Genomic DNA, 18,207 nt, shown 5'->3' on the forward strand with positions numbered 1-18,207 from the left:
ACCGTGTTTGGCGTTGAGCTCTCATCCTTTAGAGCAGCTGCCTCCAAAGAGAGCTCTAAGAGAGCAGGGGCCAGCAGGTGGCACTCCAGAATACGAAGCCCTAAGCAGCAGGGCTGGCGGGACCAAAAACCCCGATCTGCTCGGCTGTGCCCCTGCCTTGCTTCAGCAGCCTTCAGGAGGTTTGGCTTGGATGAGCATCTCCACTTTCCCACTCCCAAAGAGGGGGGACAAACGCCCACAGCCTTGCCTTTTAGCACCCTAACACGACGCTGCTGCAAGGCATGGTGTCCAGAAGCGTAGGGAAAAGCGTCCAAAGTGCTGAGCTCACAACTTGCTCCCTAAGGGGAGAGCTCCCTCAGGACAAGCTGAGTTTGCTTTTTTGTGTCGTGCATGCGAAAGTGGCAGCACTAAATCCTGCTTCCTACCACTCTCCTGCACTCCTCCACACAAGGAGCAACCTCGGACGCAGCTGACACAATGCTGCCTCGTACTGCTTTAAAACACCACCACCAACAAAAAAAAAAAAACACACCCTAAAGACTGAGAAACCAGTTTCCCTTCTGTTTATTTTTAGCTATACCCTACACATACGTATCAGCCCCAGTGCTCGCCTGCATGGCTACGAGGCGTCTCTGCAGATGGCTCCTCGAGGCGCCGCCACGCTTCCCACCCTCCTCTCAGCCTGCTGCCTCCCCTCCCGCAGCACATTCAGCCAAGCTGACACTTCTTCCAATTAAACGCTGACTGGCAGGAAAGCCCCCGTCTGGTAGCCTCGTCAGCCGGGAGAAATAAATCCAGCTCAAAGAGCTGTGGCTCACCCGGTCTCTGCAACGCTCACCTAGCTTTAGGAGCCATCGCTTCGCTGTGCTCCTGGTTTGGAAACCTCCTCGTCCCTCTGTCTCCACTGAGAAAACACCGTGCAACTTCAGGGTGAAGGGAAGGGGTGCCCTTAAACCTAAGAAGAATGTGCTGTTCTCTTAGGAAATGAAATTGTAAAGACAGACTGGAAGCCAGTTGTTTTGCCCAACTCCGGGTATCAAGCATAGCAGTTGTTTTTTAGAAACATAATGAATTGATGCAGCTGACAAAGATGCAATTTCTACACCATCCTCCCCTGGAAATTTTAGTGTAAAACGTTAAAGGTCATACAAACTGGGTGGAAAAAAAAAGACTGCATTTTTATCACAAGTCCTTATGAATTACCTAAAAACTATACAAATACTGAAAATGTAAAAATGAGTTACTGCTTAAACTCTCCTTAAAGGCAAACTTGTACCATGGGATCCTTCTGCTTACGTGGAAACAGCAGGAAAGATCTCTCAGAAAGTAACTACCTTTCCTCTCCTGTACATGTCAGTGGACCACTGGCATTTTCCCCCACGAATTGACCCCAAATACAAATAGACACAACACTGGGAAAAGTTTAAGGTCATCTCTGTGGGTATGAGCAACGCACAAAGCAGACAAAACCAGGCAAAGTAGCGTGTACTTCTTGCAGGTGAGGATCCACCAGCAATGCCACACGATATTCATTAGGGTTTTGGACATCATTTACATCCCGAATTCCAATCCAATTGCCCACGAGCCAGCAGTAAGCCGTACCTTCCTTGTCATACGTCTTCCTTGTTGGTCGCTACCATTACCCAGCCGAAGCAGCTCAAGGTCTGTGCACCGCACACGCTGCACAGAAGTTTTTGCTTGTTATGTGTTTTTCAACCAAGTTTCTCTTAGTACACAACAAAGGGCCGATGGCACGGAAAGAGGGATGGGACAACTGTTCTTGCTTACTCTGCCTTCCTAGCAGCCATCCCGATGTGGATTCGGTTCATAAAATATTCATACATGGAAAAGCAAGTCATGAAGCATAACTGTAACCCATACCAATTTTAACCACCGAGCAGCAATGAAGCGTGTAACTGTCTGCTGATTATCATGAGACACCCGAAATATTTCCAAGTTAGCAAGCGCTGCAGTTGCTGCTGTAAGAACCCGCCCGGCTCCCCTGTTTCCATGGCTCTCCCCGAGCAGATGCAAGCTCTGCTCCACGTCCCATATAAGAGCGGAGGTGCAAAGCACAGGTGCCTAACTGCAAGTAGTACAACTGTAAGAATAAGGCCTAAGCTGAAGACCTGTTTTTTTGTTTGTTTGTTTGTTTGTTTTTTTTTAAATCATTACATTTTTTCATTCCCTGATGTCTGATTGCATAAGCCCTCTGAAGAATGCAGTAAAGGTCACCGAAATGCACAGGCCCTCACTGAAGGAAAAAATCCTGGTGTATATTGTTTAAAATCACACAAAAGAAGTGAGCACCGGTGCCAGAAACTGATGATATTCTGATTTAAATCACACGTGTATAGGCTCCCGCCACCTCTGTGTCTCTCTTCATTTGGAAAAGCAACAGTTTTACAAACTTATTAAAGGACAAAGTTGTAGATCCTTATCGCTTCATTAAATTGCCAGTGCATGGTCTCTAATTTTTTTGTCCTTGTTTCATAACCACCCATTAACATAAAAAGATAAGAAATTCTCCAATGGACTGACCACAGAGCGAGTTGCAGCCAGCAGAGGAGAGGGACAGCAGAGGAAAGTAACTCAAGCATTGGGAAAAAAATGAATCATCTTCCCCCAAAATATGAAGGAGGCTTTTTGTTTGCTTTGTCTTAAAGATTTTTCCTACTTGAGCTAGAAGGGCTACAAGAGTAAAGTTCCTGTAGTTGTGGGGACTTATTTCCATTGCCCTCCACCAACCACTCATTTTTGTGTCATGCTGGCTCCAAACAACAAATAAGGAAGAAAGCAATGTCACAAAAACGCAACCTTTCTTTAAATAACTCCTCATTATCAAGATGAGACCATCAGCAGCCCTCTATCTCACTCCTCCTTGTGCCAAGCACGTGGCTGCATCAGAAGTGAGATGATACAGACTATAAATCAGGACTCCAAAGTGGAACTCAGTCTGAGGATTTCTCCCTAATCTATTTCTGAATACAGGCAGAATTTCCTCTTAAAATGCACATTTCCTTATATAAAAGGCTTTTCAGTGGCTTACTTTACCCATTTGCAAGCATGTTCAGGAACACCAGTATGATACCACAAATTCATTTGTTTTACATATGAAAATAACAACTTTATACATGACAAGTAATCACATGGACTTTGCAAACAAGTTCTTTGAAGCCTCCTTTTTTTCAAGCTGCAAAACAGCCTGGGTGCAGGCCTGGCAGCATTTCTTTGTGCCAGGGACCCTGACAAATGAACCAGTTGCACTGCGCTCGCTGGGCAAAACCTCTTTCACAGTAATTGTTCTCACAGACAGATGTGTTCAAGGCTAGCCTTTTCCACAGATCCTGCCACTGGAGGACAGGCCATCCCAGAAGCAGTCCCACTTGCAGCAAATACAACGCATGTGACTGGCTCTGTTTGAGAAGAAAGTCTCAAAGATAAAGAACAAGGAGGGTAAATCTCAAAATATTCAGTAAAAGCTTTCAAAAGAGGCAACCACTGGAATTTTTAAGACCACCTCAAAACCATCCCGACATGCCCTAGATTTCCTTATCTGTATTAAAATTCTCTTTAAATGCTATTGCTTGTGTTTTCTGCGGATGTCACACAGACAGAGAGAGAGTGGCAGCTTCCAAGAGGTCGTAAGCTGAAAGACAGAAGTCACTGTGAAATTGCAAGAACGAAAAGACTGAGTTTCTGTACCCCTGAAGCCTTCCTAGAGGGTCATCTTTCTGAAGGGGAGTTTCTAATAGGCCAACCATAACAGCAGTAAGTGTCCTTGTAAAAACAGCTGGCTGCTTACCAAAGGCAAGTTTGGGAGCAGCGCTTCTTCACTAATTTCTTACCAATTGGCTATTACTGCCCAGCTTTTACCTTCTTGAGACCCTGAAACTTCATATACTGCCACGCTGCCTACTCTGATTAATAGACTATTTAATCAGTGGGCTGCAATTGATGCAACCCCGATATTTCTGTTGACTTCTATTTGGGTAGGTAATCTACCTTGTTAAAAGCAAAATCTCTAGCCTGGAGTATATTTTATGCCCATTCCCTCTGCCAGTCTCATTCAATTGCACACACAGAAACATTTATGCCAGACCAGCAGGAGTCTCTTCGGGTAAATCAAATCACTACTTGCTCTACGCTGACCTTAAAAGAAATTCCCGTATCCTAGTATCACATTTGTTATTGCAAGGCAAGCCCCTAAAAATGGTATTGTACTCTTGAAAATTATGACAAGATTCTGATTTAAAGCAAGATCAGTCAACAGTGAGTACCAGTGGAAAGGCGGATTTTCAAATGAATGCCTCGTGAAGGAAGTGAAATGAACAGCTATGTTACCTGTACAAAGGGGCACGCTGTCTCTTCACTAAACGGTAGAAATTTGGCAACCCATTTTTAGATCTGTGAAACACTGCCCGTAACAGCTCAAGGTCTTTACATACGGGATAACCCACGACCCCATTCAGCAACACAGAGTGGATTTCCTTGCTAGATGATACCTGCCACAGTCACAATGGGCGACTCAGTGTGAACAGAAGAGATGCAAGTCAGCCACAAAGTCAAGCCCAGAGGGAAGAACGGGAAGACAAAGCATGCCAATTACTTCCCCGTGGGAGATGGTGCTAGCATTCCTAACCCTAAGTGTTCAGTCTGATTTTTCAGTTCAAGGAGATTTGTTTCTTTTCCCTCCCCATAAAATAAACCAATGAACTTTTGGACAAAATTTGGATGCAGTAAAGATTTCCGGAAAGCAACACAGGATGAAATCTCCAAACTAGTTGTAAAGCTAATGGAAGAGGCAAAGAGCTTCACCCTTTTGCTGCTCAGAAGCTGAGGAGGAGGGGTTTTCCTGCTCCAGGAACATCCTTGAGGCTACATACCATCACATCCTTAACTCCACCTTTTGTCATACAACTCTTACCATTTTTCATTTAAAAGAATGCTTCTACACAGGACGGGACCTTTAAATCCCTATTCACCCAAAAAAAAAAAAAAAAAAAAAAAAAGGTTTTAGCTAGGTTGCACCAGCCTGAGAGGTGCCCCAGTGCCTGACACTGAAGTGAAACAAAATTAAGAGGGGATTGTGGCTTCTGGATTCTGCAAGCACCCCATTTCCTTGCACCGCTAAAATCTCATCCTGGAGTTAGAGTATAAATGGGTCAGGGCTTAGCAAGGATACAAGGCCAAAACGCAGTTCCTCATTAAACACAGAGAAGTGGTCCCTTTCATCATCTCCAAATCCCAATGCAACTTACTACAATGAAAGAAAGGTTCAGAGAATTAGGTACCGGCAACCCAGCCTGATGAGAAACCTCATTATTTCAACACAGTTCAATAATCTGAAGCATCAGCAGTGTCGACTACCTGCTCTCTTCAATGGTCCATTGTTCTCCTCCTCACTCCTGGGAAAAAAGAAAAAAAGGAAAAAAAAAAAAAAAAAAGAGAGAGAGAGAGGAAGAAAAAGAAAGAAGCTATTCTGAGCTTTAGTACCACTGACTGAGCAGTCAGTGACCAGCATGGGGCTGATACAGGACTGGCTCACCCACCTAAAGGGATTGTTTTATGAACTGCAGCAATATCTCCAAGAGAGGTGGCCAGTACTTGACTTACCCAAGGCAGAACCTCAGACAGAACAACAACAAGAATACAAGCAAAAAATACATTTGGACCAACTCCTTTCTGACAATCCCTGCAATAGTCTTAACAGCCATGTTACACCTCCATCAGTTAAAAAACACAATTAAATAAAAAAATAGGGGAGAATAAATAAAAGCTTACAGACGCATAGTTACAATACTGGGTCCGTGATCTGTAATTCAGCAAGCACTCAAATAAGAGTCATACACTGGGAAATAGCATCTGAAGTATTAATACTGCCATTACCGGACGTCTGCTTTACCTGCACCAGGAAAATCTAAGCTGGCCTAAATTTAGCATCAAATATTTACCCAGTCCAAGTTAATCTTCGTGCAACAGAGCCAGGATTTCCCCAAGCCACGTGCCACAGGCAGATTCAGCGAACCCACGCAAGAACCTGGGTATACTCATCACAGAAGGAAACTTTCATTCACCACGGATGAGCCTGACAAAATAATAATACTCTTCTCCCAGATGAATGTTAAGTACCGGCAATTTCAGCAGCTCAGCAGAGCTCTGCCAATGCCTCCTGCTGAACCCATTCTACTTTGAAGTGCATAATTCAATATTCAGGTCAAAAAGGAAAAGTGAGTGTGAGGGGAAGAGAGAGATCTGGGTTCCTGTCCCTGTTCCAATGAATGTTTAATTATTTTATATTAAAAATTCATTTGGAGAAGGGCTGGAACCCAGGCAGCCTAATGCCTTTACCTACAGAGAAAAAGAACCGTGACCAAATGCTGCCAGGGGTAGGAGCACAGCCCTGCCTTCCTGTGGGTGAGCACCACACCTCGCCCAGAGAGCAACTGCTCTCTCTTCCATTGCTTGCATCTGGGAAGGTACCTAACTGGGAAAGAGTGAAAAAGAGCAGTTCAGCATCTTCTGGAGATGGGGAAGGGGAAACCTCATCAAGGTGTATACATATCTGAGGGGAGGGTGTCAAGAGGACAGAGCCCGTCTCTTTTCAGTTGTGCCCAGTGACAGGACAAGAGGCAACAGGCACAAACTGAAGCACAGGAGGTTCCTGCTGAAAATTAGAGGGCATTTCTTTACTGTGAGGGTAACAGAGCACTGGGACAGGTTGCACAGAGAGATTGTGGAGTCTCCTTCTCTGGAGATATCCAAAACCCGCCTGGATGCCATCCTGCACAACGTGCTCTGGGTGATCCTGCTCAGCAGGCGTGTTGGACTAGGTGATCTCTGGAGGTCCCTGCCAACCTCAGCCATTCTGTGATTCTGTGGCTTCTCAAAAACTTGAAGCTGTGTGATTCACGTTATGAATGAGAACCAGCCCAACAGGGCTCAGTTTGGAGCACCAAGTACTGCACCCTACAGTCAGCTGAAAGAAGCCGAGGGTGTTCAAGTGCTTGAAATGCTTTTTGTATTTCAAAAGCAGAAGAAAAAAGTCAGCACATAAATCACATACAGCGAACAATGCACACGTGATAATTTTTGACTCCACGATTTTGAAAGCGGGGCAACCTAGCAGATCCTCCTGCCAGTGGACATGACTCTCCCGAACAGCCATGCCACCACAGGGAGGCCAAGGAGGGCGGGTGGCAGGAGCTGCTCGTGCCATGCCAACGGGAAAGCCACCACCTCGGCCTTCCCTCTGCCCGGCAGCGAGAGGAGCTGGGATGGGGACTCACTTGGCCTCCAGGCCTGGCATGGTGACAGGACGGGTTGGCCCTGCCACAGCTGTGGGTAGGCCTGGGAGAGGGCCCGCCCTACGGACAGGTACCTCCACCTCGTCCCCAAACACGTGTCTGTCTGCAGCGGACATAACTAAAACCTTTACAAAACAAGCTGCAGACTTCTGTGTTTTTGGTTTGCTTCTTTAACTAGTCCTTGTTCAGCTACTGGCAGCAGCACTGCCTTCAGCAGAAGCTGTCCATAAAGGCCGGCCTCCCGGAGGGTGCTCCCTGAGTGACACAGGGGCAGACAGGAGGGACATTTCCACCTCCAGAAGGAGCTGAAGTCCTACCGAGTATTTGATCCAGACTCGAAGCTGTTTTCAGCAGTCAGTTGAAAGTTAAATAACTATCCTGCTTAAAGAAACCTAACAATTATGTTTCCACCCCTCACCCCCCCAGCAACTACTGCTGTTGTGACAATATTCATCTTGTCCGTGATGACTATTATCTGCTGTATAAATATTGATGGTCTGAGTAATTGCTGTTCTGTACATATGCGTCTCACAGATATGAATTTCTCTGCCTGAAGTAGGCTGCTGACAAAGTGCTTTTCTCCTTTTGCACGGCAAGGAAACATTATTGGAGGTGCCACCGAGAGTTGTTAGACCTGGGGGGGAAAAAAAAAAGCAACGAGTAGGAACAGCCTTTGGAGAAAGGGAATGAAATCGTGTTTGCCTGGGCTGGGAAGGCTGAAGAGTCCCAAAGAATAACAAGCTAGCTGTGCTGGCATTCAGGCAGCGTAAGTTCAGCTCTGGCTGTGCCAACACCAGGCACTGCTCACAGGGAAGGAGCTGTGCCCATGCCGTACCCAGCCAGTGGCTCAGTGATGATGGAGGTGCTCTTTCTGGATTTTGCCTCTGGACTCCAGACAACAGCACGTGAGAGACGAAGGCCTTTCTTAGCAGCCACAGACTTTCTAGGAAATAAAACACGGAGTCTGAACCCTGACAAAATCACACCCCTGGAATTACAGGTGGAGAGATGAAGATTTTTTTTTCAGCCATGGCAAGGTTTGCACTGAGTTTCCTTGTAGCGTTACTCCGTTTGTAAGGTCTCCACCCACCCTTCACAGTATCTGGAAGCTAACACTGGACAAGGATGTTAAAAAAAAAAAAAAAAAAAAGAAGTTATTTTCTAACTTACATCTGCTACAGAAATTTAGGCGAAGCTAAGAATCAGCCTGATTTACATGTGATAGGGAAGGACTGTGTTGCTGTAGATTAGGGACGGTGCAGATAGGATGCAGAAAGTAGCGAAAATAAAAAAAAAAAACACTGAGCTCCCTACAGGAGCTGGAGGCCAGGGCAGGAACAAGAGGAAACGCGGTGGATGGGGACAGGGAACGAGCAGGAAACAAAGGCAAACGCAGATAAGGTGTGAGCAAAGTTTGGAGTGCCTGGAGGTGGAGAGGGAGGACTTGATGTTTGTTATGAGCAAAAGCAATAGTCTGGAAGCCTTACCTTCTTTGTTGCCTTGTTCAAACAATTACATAATATGCCATTATACGTAATCACTGCTGCCACTAATTTATATATACATATTACGTGCGGATGAACAGACTCGATGCAAGTATTTGCTGCACATTGACACGTCTTCTCTCTGTGACACTCGCAACTGCTCAATGCAATAACGCCCCTACCACTTGCTGCAGTTTCCTTCCCCCCCTTTCCCTCGTAATTTAAACAGTGCTTTGGGGATTAATATGTTCGAGTCCTTAATGACAACTGCTGTACATCTCTGAAGGTTGAAGGGAAGTCGCTTCCAGCAGAAAATGAAAGGTTGAACTCCTACCAGTAACCCTGGGCACACTTAACTAATACTAAGCCACATAACATAACCTAATTAGTACAACAGGTCCTTAAAAAAAAAAAAAAAAAAAAAAAAAAAAACAACACCGCATGACCTCATTGCCAGTTCTTACACTGAGTCATTGTGGAAACCAGTTGAAACAGAGCCCTGCCTGGTTCTCTGTCAAAACAGTGCTCTGCCCTGACCGAACAACTGGGTCTGGCTGCAACAACTGGGTAAACCCCAACCTCTTTGCTCTTGTCTCATCACCCCTGTTCTGATTTTAAGGCGAGACACAGCCTGGTGGCCCCCAGCAGGTATCCAGCCTTACCTCAGTGGCCCCCTACAGCTGCTTTTCCCAGTTGCTTTGCCTGGACGCAGATTAGCTGTAACATAATCTGCACACACTCAGAATGCCCCACTGCTAATGCAGATTATTTCGCCTGCACACACAAAATGCGGGTGGGCCACGCAACAAACTGTCCAATTCACGAGCACAAACACTTGGTACTCGCAAGCTTTTACATGCATTTTAATTTGAACGCAATGAAGTGTACCCACAACTTTGAAAGTCCTGTTAAAACACCGTTAAAAGCATGACTCAAATCTTAAATGCTCACATTCCTGAGCCACTAAAAAGTGAAATCAAATTTCCATCCAATAATGCTCTATCTTCTCGGTTATTAATCCCACGCTTTGCTCTAAAATCACCACGACTTGATTTTGCTAAATCTGTGCCCATTCAACGTACCTTACCCCGTCAATCCGAAGCGTGGAGAAATCCGACCTCAGAGCACCACAGCCGCATCGCCAAGTTTCCTCGGAGAGGATGCAGTCGTACTTGCAAAATTGCAGCTTTAGCAGCTCACTGTGTCTGCATCGAGAGATTAGCTAATTTCACCACATCTGTGCCAAAATTGCTATGTCCACAGAAACAAACGCTTTGCTGGGTTCGTACCCTGATAAAGTATCCCTCGTGGAGATGTGAAGATGCAATTTCACTATAAAAATAAATGCAGTGGAGTTAATCATTTCTTGTACTGGCCACATGGCCATCTGTTTTCATTGCTTCCAAACATCCACTGCGCTCCCCAGACTCAGGAAGCCAACGACACGTGGGCTGCAAGACCCTGCTTCTCCTGGCTCTCTCCTGACTTGCAGCAGCCTTCCTGGGGAGAGCAGGGGTTGCAAGGCAGGTGCAGGTGCCTCCCAGAGGCCGAGCACCCTCTCCTCAGCAATAAGGGCAGGCTGGTGCTACGTTTGCCTTCTGTTGCTGCTGTGAGATCTGTAAGCGGGCCATAGAGCTGCAGCCGAGGCTCACTGAAACAGGGATTTGAGCCACGATGCGGGGAAGGCTCGACCACACGTGCGCATCCTCACAGGGAGTGGCACACGGTTTTGGGCAGTGCAGCACACCCGCCGGCCGCTCCCTCGGCTGCAGATCAATTATTTTGCACCAGCTTTTCACGGGGAGAGATTTTGCCAATACCTGGAGTTCTGCGCTTTAACGAGCTAGAAAGCGCAGCCAAAAGACTGACGGAAAGCGTAGGCGCTAATCAAATTTATTTACATTATGTACTCCTGAAACAAACTACCAGGCCCCAAATACATCACCCGATAAATCAAAGAAACCTAAACAAGCAGTTTGAGATTCCAAGCAATCTCCCGAAATTGCTACTCCGACAAAGCTTTATTTCAGCTTGCTGGTTGCAAAAGGTGCCAGCAATCTCAGAGCAGGAGCTGAACAAGTAATACAGTACCACTCAAGCATTTGTTTGCTTACCAAGGAAACGTGTTTAGCGGTTTTCTTTTACATGGCACTATAGAACTGCAACTTGTATTTTATTCTGCTCATTCTTTTCAGTCCTCGAGTGGCTTACACTGTTTTCTTCCTCAGCTAGTGCCTAGATGACTCCCAGTTTTCACTTCAGGAATATTTCTCAAGCTCCAGAGAGCCTGAGCACATACATCCTGACGTGTTTCCCAGGTGTGCTCCCGCCAATTCACAGTACTCTTTTCAGATGAAGCTGGTCCTCAATAACTTCAGAAACGTGTTTTAATAAGGCCAGCGCCGGAAGTAGGTTTCTGCCTGCTCGTGAGGCTCTGCACAGAGAGCACCGATGGGATTCGCTCTTTTGGATCACTTTCATCAGCAGCCTCCTGCTCAGAGGAGGTCGTAAAACACTGCCAGGAACCAGATGTAAAGATGGATGCACTGAAGAAGTAAAACAAACAAAAACCCAACCAAAGCAACTGTGCCCTTCTCTCCCCAGCCTCCTCCCACTTTTATTTCTTCTTGCCTGCACATCAGTGGCAAGAACAGAAAATAAAATGACAACATGGTTGTAAAGACACTTAACCCACAACCTCCCGACAGCTTTTGAGCTTTTCTAAGTACTGTTACGGGCTTCTCCCTCAGAAGACGTGCATTTATTTAACACAGAAGCTCACTATTTCGGTCACATTTGACATTACTGAAGCATTTGAAGATAGTTTCACTCACCTAAGATGCCTGCATGTGTTTCTCAGCACTCCCTCCACTGCATCCGCTGACATAAAGTGGATCTGCGTGTTACCCTGCCTGATGTGATTTGTGCGAGGGAGAAGCTGCCGCATCTCAAGAGCATGTAGCACATCACACCGGTGACTCCAGAGCTTGCAAGGCTCTGCAAGTTGCTACTAAAACCATTTTTTCCGTAACAGTAATTTTTCATAAACCACTGATTTTCACTGGCTTTTTTTTGCTAAGTTAAAAATTTAAATTCATTTTAGTTTATCCTCTGTACATACATGTGTGAGCATACACACAAAGCTTTCCCTTCAACCTTTTTACTTTCCTTGTTTTGCCACTAAGAGAAACAGAAGAAAGCGGGCGAGAGAAGGGAGCAGACGAGAGTTGTCTTTTCGCATTTTGCTTTTTTAAATGAAAGAATGGGCAAAATACGTTTTTGTGCAAGCTTCCTGGTTTGGAAAAGGCCTTTTACATTTGAAGCAATTCAGCCAGGTGAATACGTGTCAAAGGCTGGGAACAAACAGCTTTCAGACCACAGGGCTCGGCCCTTTGATTTCACCTGTAAAAATGAAGATGTTTCTCTGCAAAGGCAGCTCACCATCACTTCTGAGACGTTCAGAGGTCTCTGATGAGAGCCACGAACACCGTCTACTAATCACCTCCTCGCTAATGCAAATAACCATCTCGGCCTCTCATCGGGCATCTCTCAGGCTTAACCAGCGTGCCCTCAGATCGCACAGCCCTGCGTGCACAAGTCCCAGAGGACTCGTACTGGAGCCCAGGCCACCCATTCCCCGGCCACCAGCACAGGTCACGAGCCTGTCTGTCCCCAGCCGGGCAGGGAAGGGCTGGATATGGAGACCAGAGCGAGGTGAGGGCAGCCTGGGGCCCCCCCATGAGCTGTACCCACCTGCAAAGTGGGACACGTGCCACGGTCTGACCCTTTCTTACAGTGCTTTGAAGCCACATCCACACGACGGCTTTCTTCGCTTCTTGAAAGGTGCCTCCTTCTCCCAGCTTCTGACTTGGAAGAAAGGAGGAGATGAGGAAAAAAAAGGCTGATGCTTCCTCATCCTAACTAACTCACCTACGCAGGTGCTTTTCCAAATAAGCGCAATTAGGGCAAATTGCCTTGGGGTTGAGGAAATTCTGCAGAGTTTTCAATCCCAGAGGAAACCAGAATTGGATGGAGAGCGTTTTGGCCCAACTCTAGATGAAGCACGCTCCAGCAAACCTCCTGTCCGTGAGAAAACCTCACGCAGCACACAAACATCTGGGCTGTGTTTTCAAGCTGGCAGTCATCAGTAGCTGGCTGCCTCGTGCCCCCCGCTCAGCCACATCCATTGTGCCCAAAACTGGGCTCGTTGTTCTTCAGTGCAACTGAAAACAGAGCACCAGACTGAGGAAACCAGACTGGCACAGGCTTTTTTTTCTTTTAAACAGTGTATTGTCCACTCTACGGTAACATCCTCGCCCAAAAAACGCCTGGTCTGCCCTGCACCTTAGGAGCTGGCTGCTGAAAAAAGCCCAGACTGCAATTAAAACGTGGATTCCTTTTAAGTTTCACTTCCCTCTGCAATTTTATAATCGTCTCATCCATCAATTCTGAAAGAATATTAATACTGGCATCAGCTGGCTCTCCACCTCTTCTGCTGAGCCAGCTTTCTCAGAGCCCTGTCCGTGCCTCTCAGCATCCAACCAACCGTAGATGCTGTGAGGAAGAGGAGAGGGGGAGGCAGAGCCGGAGGGGGAGAGCAAAGCCCTCAAAGCTCATCCAGCACGGGGCCACCCCGCAAAGCAGCGGCCTCTGTCCCCAGGGAGCTACAGTGCCTCAAGATCTGCCTCTGTTAGCGCAGCATGAGGCTACTACCAACCTTCCCTCCCCTCTGATGGAAGCTCTGAGAAGACACTGACTGCAAACCGGCCGGAAGAACGAAACACGGGCTGAAGAGCACCTCACTGCTTGCTGGGACCACACACGTCTCCTCCGGGAAGTGCCTGAGTTTGCACCAACTTGTGCTTCAGCTGGAATCCCAGCCTCTGGAGCCTAATCTCAGAAAACTAACAAAAAGAAAGTCACTGGCCAGTCTTCCTCACTTTTCCACAAACTGATGCGATTTAAGTCTCATATTCAGCCCCATAAAGCAGCATATTCACCTAGGCTTCACTGTAGAATAAGTTATATGGCATCAGGTAAGCCCCATACACAGAAACAGAGCAGAAGGCAGCATGTTCTTTGGATATAAAGCCACTTCACTGAGCTGGCCTAAAGCAGCCACCTACCCACTGCCTGAGCTCAGAAGATGGCCACAACAGCTCTGGGTGAGAAGTAAGGAAGATGAAACCCCCCAGATGAGCGAGGAGGCAGCAGAGCTCTGCCCACCCCATCCTCAGGTGGGATCTGGGGGTGTCCCCAGCACGGTGTTCGTCCCGCTCAGGGGACTACCAGCACCCAGAGCCAGCCGGCGCAGGCTGTTAGCTCACGGGTTAGAAATTAATGCTGCAGCCTCAAGGTCTAAACCCTCTGGATGAATCTGGACGATTTGCTCTTTGCCTCCCTTCCTGAAGACACGCACGGTGCCAGCATCCGAGGTGTCGCAAGAGCTTCCCCGCCCGTGAAGCCCCCCGGGAAGGAATTACCAGCACGGCTCGGCTCGAGCTTTGGGTGGGGTGTAAAAGAGGTGCCGAAAGTAAACGGGGGAGAGGAAATGAATTATGCAGTAATTACCGAAAAAGAGGGGGGAAAAAAAAATGTATAAGGGAAAAAATGACGCAACGGTAGAATGAGAGATTGTATCATCATGCAGATGCGAAGGGGAGCCGTGCAACGTTAGTCCTGGCATTTCCTTGCCTTTGTCCGCTGGGTTTTGTAACCTCATTGTTCTCCTCGTGTCATTATTTTGTAAGTAATTCAAAACGCAACATAATTATGAGCTCATGTGTTTATATCTTCTCATCATTAATAAGGCGCGGAACAGCTAGCAGGCTGCTCCCAGCGTGACGGATGCCTCCAGCAGATGGCTGTGAATGATTCCTCTGCTTCCACCTCTGGCAGAGGTGAAGAGCAGGGAGGAGAGAGGGAGATTGCAGACTTGAACTTCGATTTCACGCACAAACATTCGGGGATTTTGGGGTTGCTTCAGATGAGGAAACCAGGACTGCTATCCATCAATCAGTGGCGCTGAAATGAATCGTAACAGATCGGGCCTGAAAAGCAGGGGACACAGCAGCTGATGCGCCTTGCCCAAGGTCAGAACGAAAGCTCCCCAGGCCTGGATCCCAAATAACCCGGCCAAGCTGCTGGATCCCTCCTCCCTCCCGCATTAAAACTGGTTTAAGCGCGACTCTTGCTGCTAACTGCAGGTCAGGGAAGGAGCCGATCACCTCCGGGCTGCGTTTGCTGGTGAGTGCAGCCAACACGCAACTTCGGAGAGTGTGTCACAGAAAACACAACTGCAAGCAGACACTACGGTTGTACGTGCTCATCCTGGAGGATAATTGTTATATTGTGCTTTGTGTTGTTTTTTTTTTAAAGTAAATTACCCTGTGCACCTCAGTCTTCAGGCAACTTGCCAGCCCGTTTCCCAGAGTTGGACGCGTCTGGCTCACCCTGCTTCATGAGGGAAAGCAGCTGCAACAGCAACAACCCAACTTGTTTTATTTGCAGACGACATTAGCTGGCAAGAGGCAGTGTGTCTGATGGCACACTCACTGCGTAGGCTTTGCGCTTGCAAAAAATAAGACTCTATTTGTCTTTGTACGCTCCTGTTTGTAAACACACACACACACACACACCCCGCCTCCCTTTCTTTCAAGTAGTATCCCTGCTTCGTCTAGCAGGCGCTGGCAGCTCCTGTCACAACCTTTGCATGCTGCTGCTCCTAAGGAAGCGAGCGGCGCTCGCCTCCTTCCCCGCCCTCAGCCGCGGAGCTGCCGGGTCCTGCAGATTCAGCCAGCCAGCGCTCGCAGCACTCTGACCACTCCAGCTCTCCCCAGCTCACAGGCACTGTGCAGGCTCCACCACGAAAACGTCTGTCTGGGTGGCAGTGTCGCCGTCCTCTGCTTTTGGCAGGAGAGCCACTCTGCTTTAAAACCTACCAGAGAAAGCGCAGGTTGCTCTGCAGGGGCAATTCCTGCCGCCAGAAGGAAGGGGTGGCCAGGCCAGGTCGCTTGCACCTGAAGGGGGCGAAATGCCTTGGCAGGGCTGGAAGAAGAAGACCTGAGCTCGCAGAGCCCAGCACAGCAGCAGCAAACCTATTTGTGGAGGAAACAGCACCAGCACAGCAAGGAGGCAGCTCTGGACAGACCCCAAAACAGCTGTGGAATTTCTCCAGAAGCTCTGGGTGCTGTGAAGGGGAGGGAAGCCCGGCCCCCAGCCCACCCACCGGACAGAGGCAAAGCCTAAGAACAGGAGGGAATGTGAGGCATGCCAGGATCCCAGGCTTTGGAAATCCGTTTCCCACATTCTCCACACACACACACAAAAAAAGAGAGCTCATGCCCCAAATCCACAACCTTTTACTCAGATTGCACACCGTTTCCTCAGCTGAACAACCACGCTCCAGCCAGCAGAACTTCGTGCCTGAGTAACTGCTACTTGGTGCTGAGAAGGGCTGCAGGGCTGACTGACAAATAAATACAGGTGGCAGTGTAAGATCACCCTTTTAAAAGGCTGGGGCCCCGCACCAGGCCCCAAAGTCAATGGCTGTATGGGCAGAAACACAGATCACTGGGTCTTTGGTAGAGTCACATCAACGTCACATGCATCCCTGCAGACCTGCATCCTCCAGGCACCATCAACTGACTGGGGTCATGGTCTGAAAAATATTTCACTGCCTTGGAAAACTTAATTCTGCTCGAAAAGGTGGTTTGTGCATTTAAAAGTATAAGCCTCACTAGCTTTCTGAAGGACCTCAGATCTCCAGTGCAACTAATCCCCCATAAAACTCCAGCAGAGGAGCGCCACGGCTCCTACTTTGTAGGTATCGGTCCCAAGCAAGGTCAGCTCCTCTGTACCGAACCCAAACACAGTATGGCATTTGTTCTGAGCACCATGCAATAAAAAAGATGTGCATTCACACCCCGGAAAGCTTACAGTAGGCAGTCCTGAGCTTAAAACCCTTGCACGCCAGCTTGCTTATGCATACCCCTAAATTTCACCGGGACTAGAGGTAAAACCACGCTGAAGCCTCCGTCAGGCTGTGGCTGCTGGAGATCCTGCTCCGCTTCACCAAAGGGTCAAAGTGAGAGCCCTGAAGCGGAGCCAGAATCAGGTAGAGGAACATACCCTGGGATTTTGGCACGGCTGGAGGCCCGGGTGAGTCAGTCGGGGAAGGGAGACGAGCGCCCAGCAGCAGCTACCTGCCAGCTCCCTGCACGCTCTGCTGAGCCAGAGCGCATCCCTGGGCGAGCGGCTCATCCCCAGTCAGTGCCTGTACACGTGTAATTTAAAGGCATTAATTAAGGCCGAAATAACACCTCCTGTCCTGCTGGCATTTCTGATCTGGGTGTAATCTCGTCATCACCGCCACCGCTTCCGAGGAGACTTTGCGATGTGCACAAAACTTCCATCGGGTGTTCCCCACGCAACTTCCCCCCGCTCCCCCCAAAACAAGCAGCAGAAAAACAAACATTTTCTTTTTTTTTTTTTTTTTTCCATTTGTCTTTGCATACCTGGCAGGCTGTCCGAAACCTCCGACCGACGTTACAGGTTTGAACCAGCGATTTCGGCTTTTTAGCTCTACTGCCAACAAAAGCATGTGCACGGAGGGAAATTTTCTGCAGAGCCCCGTGCTGACGATACACCGGTGACACCGATGGTCCCAAATTGTCCCGATCCCATAAGCCAGCGTTACTTTTACATGTCACCTTTCGTGCAATTAACAAGAAGCTCAGATGCAATCTGAGGAAACGCGACCAGGGGAAGCGCAGCGTGCGCAGCCCAGCCGGCGGGACCTTACCACGAGCCCAATTTGCTTTGTTCTCCCTGTTGGCTCTCCTCACACCCCTACCACGAGCACCCGGCTGTGCGGACACATCCACAGCCCCGAAACCTCGGCACGAAGCGCCGGGCTCAGGGATGCCGCCAGCCCTCGCAAGCCGCAGATCCCCTCGGCTCGACCCCGGCTAAAAGGCAGCAGCAGCAGCATCGGCGGCGGCAGCAGCAGCATCTCCCTCCCGGCTGCTGCAAACTCCGAGCCGCTGCGAGCGTGCTTTTCGCATTGTATTTTCCTAAAAATAATAATAATAATTTAAAAAAAAGCGCATTTGCTTTACCTGCCGCCCAGCCGCTGCGGGTGTCTCCGGCGGGAGGCGGCCGCCAGCCCCGTCCTGCCGGCGGCGGGGCCGGTTACGAAACGCCCCGGCCGGCCCCGCGGAGCGGCGGCAGCGGGAGGAGCGGCGGGGGCGAGGCGCCCACCCCGCCCAGCACAGCCCAGCCCAGCCCAGCCCGGCACAGCCCAGCCCAGCACGGCCCCGGCACGGCCCCAGCAAGGCACAGCCCGGCCCCCGCCGCCGCCTCTGTCCGTGCCCGGCTCGCTCCCACCCCACCGACCTTGCCCGCTGCCGGCCCCC

The 18,207-nt window shown here is 48.7% G+C and overlaps 1 protein-coding gene across 1 annotated transcript in view; it reads right to left on the reverse strand.

Annotated features, from left to right (window-relative positions):
- Positions 1–17,975, reverse strand: part of RNF152 (ring finger protein 152) — a 31,989-nt gene extending 14,014 nt beyond the window's left edge. The window contains exon 1 of the mRNA XM_084281215.1: positions 17,911–17,975. The gene's annotated coding sequence lies outside the window, so the exon portion shown is untranslated. The remainder of the gene's footprint in view (positions 1–17,910) is intronic.
- Positions 17,976–18,207: the final 232 nt, after the last annotated feature.

Source organism: Netta rufina, assembly GCF_964035555.1.
Source record: "Netta rufina genome assembly, chromosome: 2".
In the NCBI taxonomy this organism is placed as follows: domain Eukaryota; kingdom Metazoa; phylum Chordata; class Aves; order Anseriformes; family Anatidae; genus Netta; species Netta rufina.